This window comes from Hordeum vulgare, chromosome 5H, assembly GCF_904849725.1.
Source record: "Hordeum vulgare subsp. vulgare chromosome 5H, MorexV3_pseudomolecules_assembly, whole genome shotgun sequence".
Taxonomy (NCBI): Eukaryota; Viridiplantae; Streptophyta; class Magnoliopsida; order Poales; family Poaceae; genus Hordeum; species Hordeum vulgare.
Window position 1 is genome coordinate 107,816,541 of NC_058522.1, and position 16,673 is coordinate 107,833,213.

General features: G+C 47.0%; 1 pseudogene; it reads right to left on the bottom strand.

Moving 5' to 3' along the window:
• Nucleotides 1–256: 256 nt before the first annotated feature.
• Nucleotides 257–16,673, bottom strand: part of LOC123396386 — a 189,611-nt pseudogene continuing 173,194 nt past the window's right edge.

Below are 16,673 nucleotides of genomic sequence, written 5' to 3' on the forward strand. Positions count from 1 at the left end.
TGGCACTTTTTGGTTTACTCTTACGTATTTACTGTTTCATCGAAGACTATATTGAACCGAGTTTCGTTTGATTATGTTCAATAAAAGGGTTGTATGCATTATGCTGATGCAGAGGACGGAGGTAACCTCTTTTTCTAAAAAAAAAAGTAACGTCTCCAACATACTACTTTGACCATTATTACTTTTCAATGAATATGTTAGAAATAGATTTAAAAATCATAAGATGGAAATTGTTTTCATGGCAAATCATAATACATCATATATTCGTAAAGTCAAAGCTAGAGAAGTTTGACTGCACACTTTCTAGGATGTCATCTGTTTCTAAATAATATAGGCAGTAGTAGGTAGTACACGAGTACGTGAGGGGCTTTCTTTGCACAGCACGAGTAGCGCCAACTGACGGGCCAACAAGCTCAAGTGGATGTTTTAAAACAAAAACAAAATCAAAATACAAACAAATAATAGTGGAAGAAGCTAAATAACAATATGCATTTGAAGATAAGAGCTAATGAATACGTACAAGGTCGCAAAGGACAAGAGACGGCATCGCATTGCTATACCGTATTAATGATGTTGAGCAAATTATTACAATTAATTGCAGTGTTTTTTTATTTTTATTTTTATTTTTTTTGAAATGAGGATATACCTCCGTCCTCTGCATCTGAGCGATGCATGCAGCTATTTTATTTATTTTTAATAAAGACCTTACAAAGTAATACATCAGTATGTGTGAACCACCATCTATGCAACACAAATGTCGCTACTCCTATCTTATTAATGAGGGCGTCTCAAATGTCCGAGCGTAATACGAAACAAACATCGCATCAAAACCAAACATCTAAAGGCAGATGCCCCAGCCAAGTCCACAATGCCGGAAATGGGTCACAAACTGGCCCAGCACACTCTGAGAGGCCGCTATCGTCGTCTTCCACTGTTCCATCTCCACAACAGGTACTAGTGCACCAACCTTGCCAGGCCAGTCATCGACATCACCACGGCGTCAGACAACACCACCATCCTGCACGTATCCATCCACACGCGCCCGTCGCCGAAACTCCGTAGCGCCATGCCGCCGGGATCCGCCGTCGTCCTTGCGCTAGATGTAACACCGCTCCTACTTTTGTCCCATCTAGCAAACACTTGCTCCAAAACGATGCCCACAAGAGGGAAAGCGACACTGAGACGCCACCGTCTGATCCGGGAGACCTGGATCTAGGGTTTCCCCCGAAGCACCCGAGCATGATGAGGCAAACTGCAACGACGATGCCACGACAAGGGAATGACACCGGAGACGCCGCCATCGTCCGCCATGACCATAGTCGGCACGATTTTCATCGGCAGTTGCTCCACCAAGTGTGCGTCGCCGGTGTCACTGGTCCCTTCAACCGGAGCAAACTCCAAAAACAATGCTCTCAAGAGGCATTACGCTAGAAAAGTACCTCCATCGCTCGATCTCAAGGAGATCTAGGGTTTCCCCAGGAGTTATCCGCGTTGCCAAGGACCAGACAAGGGTAGAAGAAAGATCCGCCCAGCTGCCGGCGTGTCGCACCCACCAACGCGCCGACCACAACCTGGTGACCAAGGCTCGCGCCTGGGCCTATATTCGGCCGCGCCGCCATCCACCGATCTATTTGTGCTGCCGCCGTCCATGGCGACCACGACGCACCAGAGCACGCAGCTGTCGGTTGCTGAGGAGCAGAAGCGTCGGAGCGTCGTCACCACCCGCCGTGACTCTCGGCCCAACGCCACGCTCCCACCCGGGGGCACCGGCCCATGCCAGCCCTGCTCGAGCGGGAGGACCCACCGTCCCCGCCGGCAACGACGACGACAAGGCTTCGTCTGGCGGCGCACTTGGACGGCAGCGAGGGAGGAGGAGGAGGAGAAAGGAGGCCGGACGGCGGGATCTGGAGCTGCCTCCTAGCCGCCACGCGGGGGCGACTCGGGAGGTCATGTACACGATTAATTGCTGTGTAACCCAGTCCATCATATAGTGCTGGTTAGCATTTGTTTTAATATAATGATAAAGTGATACAACAATTTCCTACTGTCAGTAGCATGATGAGTTCTTTTAAGGAATAAGCAGATAAATAGCACATGGAACATCCTAGGATACGGTAGACAGATTGTGCTAAAATAGACAAAACATTAGGAGTTTCCTCTATTACTTATCTTACATTACATTGTTCTTTATCATACCAATTGAATCCCAATTCATATCAACTTGTCAAAACACTTAAACATACATCTGGCTCTTGTGAACAATTTGGCAGAATGTGTAAGGATAGTGTAAAGCCATCCACTACAACATAAAAAAACGAGATAACTGCAACAACAAAAACGTGTTGTGGTTGTAAACCAGCAAGGGGTTTATTTTATGCATGAAAAAGGAACAAAAGTTTATCTGTTGTCCATATTTAAGAGGAAAAATTATTTTAGTATACAGAGCAAGGGTACAACTCGCAAGGAAGGACCAAAAAAGAGAACCAGTACTCAAGGCCAAATAGAGTACTAAAATATGTATTAAAATTTTAGAAGAAAAAAATAATACCTACAGCTCTTCCTCAACCTTGCGCTTCAGATGCCTGTTTGGCCCGGGGTCCTTCCAGGACATCCTTCCAAAGATGACCATGAACAGGAATCACATGTTTATTGTCAGGCTTAGATTGATACGATACCAGCTCATCAACCACAGCTGGATAGAAATTTGCGGGGTTATTTGTAAGAATCCCCTCGGATTACTTATGTAAACTATTGAAACAAATGCCCAACCCATTTGTTGGACCAACATTGCTTGAAGTAGATGGCATACTAATTGATTGTGTAACTAAATTGTTGAGTATCGTGATTGTTCAAAAAACATACATAGATTATAATTTGTTTCTTTCTTGACTTATACTTCAAGATGATCATGTACTTTTATATATATATATATATGCCCACGAAGCTCAACCGATAAACAAATATTCTACCAATCCCTCTCTTTCTCTACCAACATGGTATCTGCCGCAAGTTTCTAGACCTAGCCGCCGCTCGTCGCTTCCGCCACCGCGCGTCGTCCTCGGGGCGGTCGGCCTCCATGACCGCCGTCGAGGCCGCGCGGTCTGCATCAAGGGTTTGTTCGCCGGTGTTATTGACCGGCTGCCCTAGAGAGTCTTTTTCCCGATCTCTTGATCCGGGTTTCTCTCTTTTGTCGGTCTCTTGACCGGCGTTCTTTCTTTTTGGTTTTTCGATCTAGGATCGGTTTGTGTCGCCCGCCGTCGTCGTCGACCACCGCGCCTCTACTTCACCATCGGCGCGATCATGCCTCTACACCGACCCCAACGGCTTCATGCAACGCGGTGGCCCCTTCTGGCCGTCGATCGCGCGTCTTCCCGTCATCGTCCTGCACCGGCCATCACCGCCCTTCTTCGCCCGGGACTGCTTCATCACCATTCACCTGCGCCGTCGCTTCGTACGTTCGTGCATCGGCTACGTCGGGCCGGTTCCCGGCTCCGGCCGCGTCAGCCTCGTCGGCTTCCTCGGGACGGCCGTGCCGGCCTTGTTGGCTGCCTCTGGCTGGCTGCTCGCTGGCTGCCTCTGGCCGGCTATCGGCTCCGACCGTCGGCCTCGTCGGCTTCCTCGGGCCTGCCATGTCAGCCTCGCTAGCTGCTAGCTGTCAGTTGTGTCGGCCTTGCTGGCCGTCCTTGGCCGACTACCGGCTCCGGTTGCGATCGTCATCGCCGGCTTCAATCTCGGACACCGCCACACCGCCTCCATCGAGCAACATCCCCGACCACGGGCGCGGTCGGATTGATCACCCGCCCGCCCCGCGATCCACCTCAGCTATGCCGTGAGACCAATCCGGCCCATCGGTTGCGCGCGCCTTCGTAGGTCCCGTGAAGACTGTCCCGAGTAAAGCGCGCCCCTCCATCGATCGATCATCAGAATGCCGCTACGTCGCCTCGTCGGGCCGCAGCGCCACCCTGAGGTTTTGCCTTTCGTCGCTCCTTCGGGTCGTAACGCTGCGGCGCGCGGTCCACTCCGTTGTCCCCGCGCGTTGACTTCCTGTGGTATGCGCCGCGCCATATCCTTTGGTGCGGGAACGTCATCGTCCGCGCCGGTCTTCGTCATGTTGGCGGGCTCTTCCTCGCCTATTTCGAGCATCACCGCTGCGCTCCTAACCAGCCGCCGCCGCCGCCGCCATCAGGCCGCTCATAGATAGATTAGGATTTGTTCCTGCATTGACTTGTACTCCAAGATGACCATGTACTCTTATATATATGCCCACGAGGCTCAAGCAATAAAGAACTATTCCACCAATCCCTCTCTTTCCCTTACAACATAAATCATACTGGCGGTCGCGGCCCTCTGGGAGATTAGGCTTCCCTTGAAGATCCGGATATTCCTCTGGCAGTGGCTTCATGGACGCCTTCCCTCTGGTGTCGTGGTCCTTAAACAGCATGGACCAGGGGATGGAATATGTCCGCTTTGTACGACGGAAGAGGACTCTAATCACACCTTCTTCTCTTGCGTGTTCGTGCAATTTCTATGTATTTGTTTCTGCAAAGTGGTCGGCGGCACCTGGTGCCACACAAACTTTCCTGGCCTGCTCGCCGAACTTCAGGCTACGCCCCCAGCTGTCCACCACACTAGGTGGTTGACGGTGGGGGTCCTAGCCTGGACGATGTGGACTGTCCGCAATAAGCTTGTTATTCAAAGTGTTTCTCTTCGTCGTGCTACTACCGCGGTGTTCAAATTGTGTGGATATCTGCAGCTCTGGCAGTCGCTTAGCCCTCGCGAGACCGAGACGCCATCAACTCCTCCATCTTCCGTCTTCGTGCGATGGCTCTCTGCTTGATACCGCCCCTCCCTCCGCCGGAGCCGGATTAGAGGGCGCTGTGTTTTTGCCGCGCCTCCATGTTGTTTCTATTTTATTTGAGCTTGTTGTGTTGTGCCCACAGCGTAACCTTGGTACCTTGTCGTGTAGTGCTACCTCCAGTGGGGCGTGTGTGTTGTTTTGATTGTTGTCGGATGATGTGGCTCGGTAGTTTGCTTTATTTATAGAATGGGACGAAAGCTTTTTTCATAACATAAATCATACTCCCTCCGTTCCAAAATATAAGACCTTTTAGAGATTTTACTAGAAAACTACATACGAAGCAAAATGAATGAATTTATACTCTAAAATATGTCTATATACATCTGTATGTAGTTCATAATACAATCTTTAAAAGGTTTTATATTTAGGAACGGAGGGAGTACACAGCAATGTTCCCTGGAGCAGATGTGCTTCCAAGAAATGCCCTGGATGTTCATGTTCAACAGATTCTGTGTGAAGATTTGAATGTCCATTCAAACTATTTGGGGTTTCTTTACTTGATACACTAGGGGCAACAAAGAAGATTGATAGCCACCAGAACGATCTAGAGCAGATTGAGGATCACTCCAACTTTCAACGGCCAATGGATTTCCAACTTGACCATTAGTTGTAAACATCATTCCCAGAAACAGCACCCAATGGATTTCCAACTTGACCATCAGCTTCATTCCTAGAAACAGCGCGACTGTTCCTAGCTGCTGTTCTGGAAGAACAAGGAGGGCGTACTCCACCAGGAAAAACAAACAAATGGATATCTTTCTTTTTACATGGAACACATTAGTATCCATTCCTTCTCTCCGATGTCCATAATTAAGCAAGAACTGCGACCTTAAAGTCATTTACGATTCCTCTAATGTCAAATTGCTCCAATTCTTGAGGTTGGGCAGTTTCTTTTCTCCAAAGACCCATGAAGTAAAAGCCATGCAACGGTCTGGATCCATCTCGGAAATCTCGGGGATGAGGATGTGCAATGCGTATACCGCTCAAACTATGTCAGCAGCCAAAATCACGTATTAAAAGACGAAAAAAAATTCCCGTCGCTTTATATTACAAAGCAACCGAATAGAACAACCGACGATATGTGCTGGGGCGAAAATAACACAGTCCGCATAAAGGAAATGAAAAAAAAAATACAAAAGAAATAAATGCCTACACCGACGGATCGATAAAAAACACAAATGACTCGTGACCGTTGTGCCCACCAAGACTCTTGCACTAAGCTTCAGGACTCTAAAGCGCCGGTACCCATCAACACCTCTAAGAAGGAATGCGACAAAAGACACAAAAGACTCGTGACAACAGTGTCGTCAAGGGTTTCCCCCGGTACACGATGAGGCGCGAGGAAGGACAGCCCCGACGCCCTCCACGAAGGTTCGGGACACCCAATGGCGTCACCGCGGCAGTGTCGGCCAGGCCGACAAGGGTTTTTCCCAATCCCAACCTGCACCTCCGGCGCTCCAGAGCGTGTCACCAAGCCGACCTACACCCTGCACCAACACGGTCTTGAGGCCCCGCGCCGTCTCACCACGGCGCCGTAAGGAGAGACATGCACGACGATGAAGAGGAGTCGGGACTAGGAGCAGCAGTACCGTCGGCACGCGGGAGGGCTCAACCTCCACCGTCAACGACGGTAGCCGACTGGACGCAATAGCAGGAGCATACCAGGCCCGGCCGGGACCCCTCCCCCCCCCCGTTAAGCTCCCGCCATCACGCTACAACAGGCACACCGTCGGTGACGCCACCCCCCGTCCAAGTTGCTCCTCCTCACCACCATGCAGAAGACACCGCAGCCACGCCGGTAGCCCGCCCCCTATGACTCATATGGGGCCCACATGGCCCAGATTTGGGTCAGGGGCGCGTCGCCGGCCACCCCGCACTGCCACGCCGCCTTTCCGCCAAGGAGGAGCGCCGCCACCTCACCCGCCGCTGGCCACCACCACCGGGTCGCCGCACCGCATCCGACCGAGCTGCACCACCGCCGTACCCTTCCCTGGGAAGGGGTAACGAGCGCGCGGGGAAAGGAGGGCCCATCGCCGCCGGCACCACACGAGCCAGAGCCAAGGACAGCGACCGGGGGGGTGGAGTGATGTCTACTACGCAACCTTCTTCTTGTAGACGTTGTTGGGCCTCCAAGTCCAGAGGTTTGTAGGACAGTAGAAATTTCCCTCAAGTGGGTGACCTAAGGTTTATCAATCCGCGGGAGGCATAGGATGAAGATGGTCTCTCTCAGGCAACCCTGCAACCAAATAACAAAGAGTCTCTTGTGTCCCCAACACACCCAATACAATGGTAAGTTGTATAGGTGCACTAGTTCGGCGAAGAGATGGTGATACAAGTGCAATATGGATGGTAGATATTGGTTTTTATAATCTGAAATTACAAAAATAGCAAGGTAACTAGTAAAAAAAGTGAGCACGAACGGTATTGCAATGCGTGGAAACAAGGCCTAGGGTTCATACTTTCACTAGTGAAGTTCTCTCAACAATGATAACATAATTGGATCATATAACTAGTCCTCAACATGCAACAAAGAGTCACTCCAAAGTCACTAATAGCGGAGAACAAATGAAGAGATTACTGTTGGGTACGAAACCACCACAAAGTTATTCTTTCTGATCGATCTATTCAAGAGTCCGTAGTAAAATAGCACGAAGCTATTCTTTCTGTTCAATCTTTCATAGGGTTCGTACTAGAATAACACCTTAAGATACATATCAACCAAGACCCTAATGTCACCTAGATACTCCATTGTCACCTCAAGTATCCGTGGGCATGATTATACGATATGCATCACATAATCTCAGAATCATCTATTCAACCAACACATAGAACTTAAAAGAGTGCCCCAAAGTTTTTACCGGAGAGTCAAAACATGTGCCAACCCCTATGCATAGGTCCCCAATGTCACGAACCCGCAAGTTGATCACCAAAACATACATCGAGTACTCACATGAATCAAACGTGTGCCAACCCATATGCATAGGTTCCCAATGTCACAAACCCGCAAGTTGATCGCCGCAGATAGACACGTGCAAGACATACATCAAGTGTTCTCAAAGACTCAATTCGATAAGATAACTTCAAAGGGGAAACTCAATTCATTACAAGAAGGGAGAGGGGGAAGAACATCATAATATCCAACTATAGTAGCAAAGCCCACGGTACATCGAGATCAAGACATCTTAAGAACATGAGAGAGAGAGAGAGATCAAACACATAGCTACTGGAACATACCCTCAACCCCGAGGGAGAACTACTCCCTCCTCGTCATGGAGATAGTCGGGATGATGAAGATGGCCACCGGAGATGGGTTCCCCCTCCGACAGGGTGCCGGAACGGGCTCCCGATTGGTTTTTGGTGGCTACAGAGGCTTGCAGCAGCGGAACTCCCGATCTATGTTTCTTTTTGGGGGTTTATGTATTTATAGGATTTTATGGTGGTGGAATTACGTCGGTTGGGCCCATGAGGAGGTCACAAGCCTGGTAGGTGCGGCCTAGGGGGGTCGCGCCTCCCGGGCTTGTGACTCCCTCGTGGCTCTTCTGGCCTTCTTCCAAACCTTCGGGGGTCTCTTTTGGTCCAAAAAAATCATCGCAAAGTTTTATTCCATTTGGACTCCGTCTGAAAAGTGTCAAAAACACAGAAAAAAACAGAAACTGGCACTTGGCACTGAGTTAATAGGTTAGTCCCAAAAAAGATATAAAATAGCATATTCATGCATATAAAACATCCAAAGTTGACAAGATAATAACATGGAACCATAAAAAATTATAGATACATTGGAGATGTATCAAGCATTCCCAAGCTTAACTCCTGCTCGTCCTCGAGTAGGGAAGTGATAAAGACCGAATTTTTGATGTGGAATGCTACCTAACATATTTGTCCTTTGTAACTTCTTTCTTGTGGCATGAATGTTCAGATCCGTAAGATTCAAAACAATAGTTTACTATTGACACGAAAATAATAATACTTCAAGCAAACTAGCATAGTAATCATGAACTTTCGAAATAACAAGGCCAATGAAAGTTATCCCTACAAAATCATATAGTCTGGCTATGCTCCATCATCCCCATACAACTAATTTAAATCATGCACAACCCCGGTATTGGCCAAGTAATTGTTTTCGCACTCTTACTTTCTCAAACTTTTTTCAATTCTCACGCAATACATGAGCGTGATCCATGGATATAGCACTATAGGTGGAATAGAGTGTGGTGGTGGTTGTGAGAGAAAAAGGAGGAGATGGTCACATTGACTCGGCGTATTAAAAAGGCTATGGAGATGCCCATTAATAGATATCAATGTGAATGAGTAGGGATTGCCATACAAAGTATGCACTAGAGCTATAAGTGTGTGAGAGCTCAAAAGCAAAACTAGTGGGTGTGCACCCAACTTTCTTGCTCACGAAGACCTAGGGAAATTTTGAGGAAGCCCATCATTGGAATATACAAGCCAAGTTATATAATGAAAATTCCCACTAGTATATGGAAGTGCCGAAACAAGAGACTCTCTATCATGAAGAACATGGTGCTATTTTGAAGAACAAGTGTGGAAAAGGATAGTAGCATTGTCCCTTCTCTCTTTTTCTCTCATTTTTTTGTTTGAGCTCTTTGGCCTCTCTTTTTTGGTGGGCATCTTTGGCCTCTTTTTTTATTCCTAACATGGGACAATGCTCTAATAATGATGATCATCACACTTTTATTTACTCACAACTCAATACTTAGAACAATGATGACTCTATAGGAAACGCCTCCGGAAGTGTACCGGGATGTGCAACGATCTATCTTAGCGTATGACATTGAAACATCTCGCTAGCTATCTTACAATCATGCAATGGCAATATGAAAGTGACGGCACATGTCATGAGACAGAACGGTGGGAGTTGCATGGCAATATATCTTAGAATGGCTATGAAAATGTCATAATAGGTAGGTATGGTGGTTGTTTTGAGGAAGGTATATGGTGCGTTTGTGCGTAAATTCTACGGGAATTAGCTTCTTTGCCGTCTGCCATCACAGACAGCAAAGAGTAATCCACCAACGGCAAAGAGTAATACACAGACGGGAAAGAAAACTCATGTCGGCAAAAATTCTGCGTCAGCCTACGACGGCATTGTAGCTTCTTTGCCGTCAGCCTCACCGAAGCGGACGACAAAGAGCTTTGCCGTCAGCTTTTCATAAGAGCAGTCGGCAAAGATGTCGAGATGGCAGCCGACAGGCGTTGCCTCCGTTAGGGGCTAACGGAGGCTTTGCCGTCTGCCTCGCCCTCTTCTTTGCCATCTGCCTCCACCTCCTCCCCCTCCACTCTTTGTCGTCTGCCTACCCCTCCCCCCCTCCTCTGTGCCCTCTTCTTTGCCGTCTGCCCACCCAGGAAGCAGACGACAAAGAGACTATATGGACACCCAGGGAGCACAGTGGGTGCCATGTGGCACCTTTGCCGTCGGTCAGCTGATGGCAAAGGCCTTTGCCATCAGCTGGCTGACGGCAAAGAGCCTATATTGTCACATTTTTGTTTATTTTTTCTATTTCACAGCGCACACACACACACACACACACACACACACACACACACACACACACACATATATATATATATATATATATATAATTCATAGCACATATATGATAAATAGGTCACAGCACATATATGATATACATATAAAGCTGATCAATGCCATTTGTTCATCATCGTACATCCCATATATCAAGAGAACCAACACATACAAAGTTTCATCCATATATACATACATATAGTTGCACATATATTGTTCATCCAAATATACATATACATATAGTTCCACATTGTTCATCAACTCAAATAAAAACGGGAACTAAAGCACTCCAATGCTAGCTTCCATGCATGTAGTACATCCAATCTGCAAAATGGGAATAAGAAAGTCAGAAGAAGAAGAAGAAGAACATATATATGACAAATAAGCTAAATTGAAGAAAAAAGAGAAGAAGCAAGAAGAGAAGAAGGAGAAGAAAAAACAAGAATAAGGAGGAGAAGGAGGAGGAGGATGAGGAGAAGGAGAAGGCGGAGGAGAATAGGAGAAGAAGAAGGAGAAGAAGAGGAGAAGAAGGAGGGAAGAAGAAGGAGAATAAGGAAGGCTCCTTTTCCTTCTTCTCTTCTTCTCCTCCTCCTCATTCTTTTCCTTCTCCTTCTCCTTCTTCTCTTCTTCTCCTCTTCCTCCTCCTCCTTCTCCTTCTTCTCTTCTTCTTCTTCTTCTTCTTCTCCTTCTCTTCTCTTTATCTTCTTCTTTTTGTTCTTCCTTTTCATTTCTCCTCTTCTCCTCTTCTTGGAGCTAAATTAGCAAACTATGTCATTTTGGAGCTAAATGGGCTAATTATGTCATTTTAGAGGAAAACAAGCTAAGTATATAATATTAATGAGCTAACCAAGGTTCTTATGCCATTTTGAGGTTATTATGGCATTTTGGAGCTAAATGGGCTAATTATGTCATTGTTGGGGAAATTAAGGCAAGGAGAATATGAAAGAGGAGAAGAGAAACTTACCGTAGTGGTCATCAAGGAGGAGAAACACCTGGAGAAGGGTCGTGCGATGCCGCTCGGGAGTTATTCTGTAGAAAAGATATTTTGCAATGTCTCAGTTAGCATGATGACACTCAATTATTAATACTAGTTTATCATGAAACTCACCATGTCAATCAAAGAGAAGACGGGCATCGGTGGAGGTTCTTGACCGCTCTTCTCGCACAGACCCTGAAGAGTGGGTCGTATTAGTTAGTAATGAAACAGACATTAAACACATGATTTGGCTAATGTGAAAAAAAACTTACCACAAAAAGGTCGTACACGGCCCGTTGACCCGGCTCATTCCGGGCCCTCTCCTCCTCAATCAATCGTGTCGTGGTCTGGTCCCTCTCATCAAGAGCAGCCTGGCTTGACAATCTCTCTTTCTCAAGAGCAGCCTGGTTTGCCGCTCTCTCTTTCTGAAGAGCATCTCGAAACACCATTCCTCGTGACCACACTGATGATCTATGGTGACACACATAATGAAATGGATGAAAGTTTTCTGAGTCCGTACAACTAACCTCGATGGCAAGATCGACTGGCCGTGGACGACGCGTTATCTCAGGATAGTTGCTCGAGTGACGCGCCTTGATCTCCTGGAGAGTGAGTGGACAACGTATTATCCCATCTCCAATGGCTATCGAGCCATGGGGCCTCCCGCCACCAGATATCATCACCAGCTCTAGATTCAAAGGTTTCTGACTCGGGTTAAAGTCATCCCCTTTCGTAGCCTTTCCCGTGTCCCTGTATGTCACGAGCTTGTGGTGGGATGATATGTTGGTGAAGTTATTTGGATCATCCAGGTCAGACTCAGAGAATGCCTTCGCCTTCTTGTATGAGGCAGTATGGGCCATGCCATAAAGGTCATACAAGTGTGGCATCTCCGTCTTATTGTGATGCGCCTAAAAGAGAGGAACAAAATATTAGCATGAAGAATGAATTGCATGAATCATGAAGCAAATCATATACCCAGTTTCGTCCGAACTGAAGTAAGTTGGCGCTGCCTTGATGGTGTGGCACACCAACCATTTGGCTACGCCGATCCTTCGCATTGTTGTGGACGGCTCGCCAGTTGCCTGTGCACCACTCATCAACCAACGCCTCCCAACAATCCATCTTATCCGCACACCATCTCGGGGGCACCTGTAAGTTATTAGAAAGAATTTTGAGTGCTACAACTATGAATGAAATCAAGAAAACTACGTAGAAGGACTTAAGAATAGGTAATTACCTTCATGTATTGCTCCTTCAGAAACTTTCCGCGGCAATCCTTCTTCTGCTTCTTAATACCACGCGTGGCGTAATAGTCTCGAATAGCCTGCGGCCGAGCCTCGTGGCGTAAGTTCTGTAGTAACCGCCTACACCCGGCGTCGAGAACCTTGGCCTCCTCCTCCTCATATCCATAATCACACCTATAGAGGGTCTGCAATCAAACGTGAAAACACCGATTAGTACAATAATTAGCTATATTGTTAATTTTAGATTGTGTAAAAGGATAATTTACCCAAAAGCTCTTGATCACCATCTCGGCCCTCGTGTGGCACAGGACGCCATCTATAATCTCCTCCGGCGGGGCCTGCGCAGCCTGGTAGTGCTCCCAGGAAAATCCTAGTGTAGGAACCTGACCCTCACCAGGCAACGTGACAAACCCCGGGAAATTTGTCCGACAAAGCACACCAAGGACGGAGTTCCGCTTGCAGACTCCACGAGGGTGTGCCCATCCCGTGGAGTATGATAAGGTCAACACATTAGATATTTGAACAAACTTGAAGGCAAAAGCTAAAAAAGAGTAAATGTACTTACCTATCTCCTTCAAGTTTAATCACCGGCCTCTCCTCGCGGGTAGCCGGCACGACCGGGAGACGTGTACTACCACGCTTGTACACACTGGCCCCGTCCACCTGCAGATCGCCCTCACTATCCGTAAACTCATCCCCGCCATCCCCGCCCCCTGAGCCACCCGGACCCTCGGTCCAATCCGGCAACTCGGTCTGATCCGGCCAGGCATCCCATTCGGACCTCTCCATGTCGGGTGAAGCCTCCGGAACCATAGTCTCGTGGGCCGAATGCACCTCGACCCGAGGCTGATCCTGGACCAGAGGCTCATGGGACGAATGCCCGTCAACACGAGGATCCTAGACTGGAGTCCCCGTAGCCTCCTCCACAAACGGGTCGACCATAGTAGTCCTATGCTCGGGTGAATGAGCTGGTGGTGGTGGCGAGGACGGCTCAACAGTCCTCCTGGATCTTCCGCGGCCACCACCTCTCCCTGTACCCTTCCCCTTCTTCCCTACCAGACCAGCACCTCTCCCAGTGGGCAATGCCGCCGACGAAGAAGAACCCACGGGTGGTGTCGACACACTGTGTGCCATGGCTCTACGGAGAGATAGGGGTGGAAGGGAAGTACCACCCCTCGTGCGGGGCGGCTGGGAAGAACCCGTCGAGTGATCTGGACCAGCGCCCACCATCTTTCAACACCTGGTGACCTGCCATGATAAAGATTAAAATAAATTAGTACAACATAAAAAAATTGAATAACTGACATGAATAATAATATGTACATGAATAATAAATATTAAAATATATATATTTTAAGTTGTGAATATTACAAACTAATAATCATCATCAATAAATGCATCATCATCATCACTATCACGCATGTCTTCATGAATGACGTGCTCGTCGGGTTCAACGGCGTGAAGTTGTGAAAGGCCTTTCTGTAATCGTTGAAGCATTGACAGGTCATCCGCATCAGTAACCTCTATGAGTTCCAGGTCTTCTGGCTCCGGCTCACGGGTGTAGTCGGATTCATTGTCGTTGTCTACTTCCATGTTCTTGGGTGAAGCACGACGATTCTTGAAACGTTTCTTGGAAAGATGTGTTTCTTGGAAGAATTCTCCATCATATGTGTCTGGGTTAATGTGAGGTTCATAATCCTATTCATTTGGGAGAGGTGGTCTGACATGTGGCGGCACTTCATAAACAACATACCAACCTTCCAGATTCTTATCCGTTTGGCATGCCCACGGTAGATAGAAAACTTGGGTCGCCTGTTGAGCCATAATTTAGACATCGGGAATATCTAAATGGGTGTTTGGATTGATTTCGACTAGTCCTATATGTTCATGAGTCCTTCTAGTCTCCTTCGGCTGGAACCAATAACATTTGAAGACTACGACGTTCGGTGGGTTTTCACCATAGACTTGAATTTCATAAATTGCTTCAACTCTTCCATAATACTCGATAACACCTTCGCCGATAGGAGAGACACCACAATTTGTAGATTTCCGATCGGGCATAGATAGCTCTTTGCCAAAGGTACGAAAGAGATACCCGTTGATGTTGTATTTCTCAAATGAACGAACCTTATAGTCAAAACCATTAGCGACTTGTCTCAATTCGGCATCCATAGACTCTGAATTAGCCTACAAGTTTAATACGAAACGATTGTTGCATTAGCCGCAAGTTAGACCAAGAAATGAAATGATCCATTATTGATAATTACCGTTTGTTTGAACCAAGAGATGAAACCGGGATAGCCGCCTCCTGTCTTTGATAGAAGCTCATACTCTTCGATGAAATCATTTTCGATCACCGCTCCATCCGAGAATTTGGTGACGTAACGGCTGTTTGAAATATCCGGGAATAAGAGTAGTTCAAAGGAATTAGAAGTTATGGGAAAGTGTGTCGAGAACTCACTCGATGTACGGCTGCACTTCTGTTAGGTTGTTGAAGATATACAACGAAATGTTCTGCCATTCTTCGACATCCAACGTTATTGGTTTCGAAGCACCGGCTGGTGCGAGCTTCCCTTTGAATTGGCTGAGGTTGGACCCACCTTTTTTAGGGTCTGCATCATTGTGCCGAGGCTTCGGATTATGCAAATGATGATTTTTGGCTTCGTAGTGTGTTCTCAGAAAGTTTGCCACCTCCTCAGTAATGAATGCCTCAGCCATCGATGCTTCAATTCTACGCTTATTTTTACATTTAGCTCGAAGGGTCTTCTGCATCCTCTCAGTTGCATAGCACCAATGATCTTGCACGGGCCCACCCAATCTTGCCTCGGTCGGTAGATGTAAAATCAAATGCTGCATTAGATTATAGAAGCCCGGTGGAAAGATCTTCTCTAACTTGCACAACAACTCTGGTGCAAACTCCTCCATGTCTTCTACAACGCCAGGCGAAAATTCTTTCGCACAAAGCACACGGAAGAAATAGCTCAGCTCCGCCAGTACTAGCCAGTCATCCTCAAGAATAAAGCCATGTAACATCACCGGCATTACCCGCTCTAGCCATATGTGCCAATCATGACTCTTGAGACCAAAGGTTTTTAATTTTTCAAGACTCGCTCCCCTCTTTAGATTCGCTGCATACCCATCGGGGAACTGTTGGAATTATGCCCTAGAGGCAATAATAAATGTATAGTTATTATTATAATTCCTGTATCAAGATAATAGTTTATTATCCATGCTATAATTGTATTGAATGAAGACTCATTTACATGTGTGGATACATAGACAAAACCCCGTCCCTAGCATGCCTCTAGTTGGCTAGCCAGTTGATCAATGATAGTCAGTGTCTTCTGATTATGAACAAGGTGTTGTTGCTTGATAACTGGATCACGTCATTGGGAGAATCACGTGATGGACTAGACCCAAACTAATAGACGTAGCATGTTGATCGTGTCATTTTGTTGCTACTGTTTTCTGCATGTCAAGTATTTGTTCCTATGACCATGAGATCATATAACTCACTGACACCAGAGGAATGCTTTGTGTGTATCAAACGTCGCAACGTAACTGGGTGACTATAAAGATGCTCTACAGGTATCTCCGAAGGTGTTAGTTGAGTTAGTATGGATCAAGACTGGGATTTGTCACTCCGTGTGACGGAGAGGTATCTCGGGGCCCACTCGGTAATACAACATCACACACAAGCCTTGCAAGCAATGTGACTTAGTGTAAGTTGCGGGATCTTGTATTACGGAACGAGTAAAGAGACTTGCCGGTAAACGAGATTGAAATAGGTATGCGGATACTGACGATCGAATCTCGGGCAAGTAACATACCGAAGGACAAAGGGAATGACATACGGGATTATACGAATCCTTGGCACTGAGGTTCAAACGATAAGATCTTCATAGAATATGTAGGATCCAATATGGGCATCCAGGTCCCGCTATTGGATATTGACCGAGGAGTCTCTCGGGTCATGTCTACATAGTTCTCGAACCCGCAGGGTCTGCACACTTAAGGTTCGACGTTGTTTTATGCGTATTTGAGTTA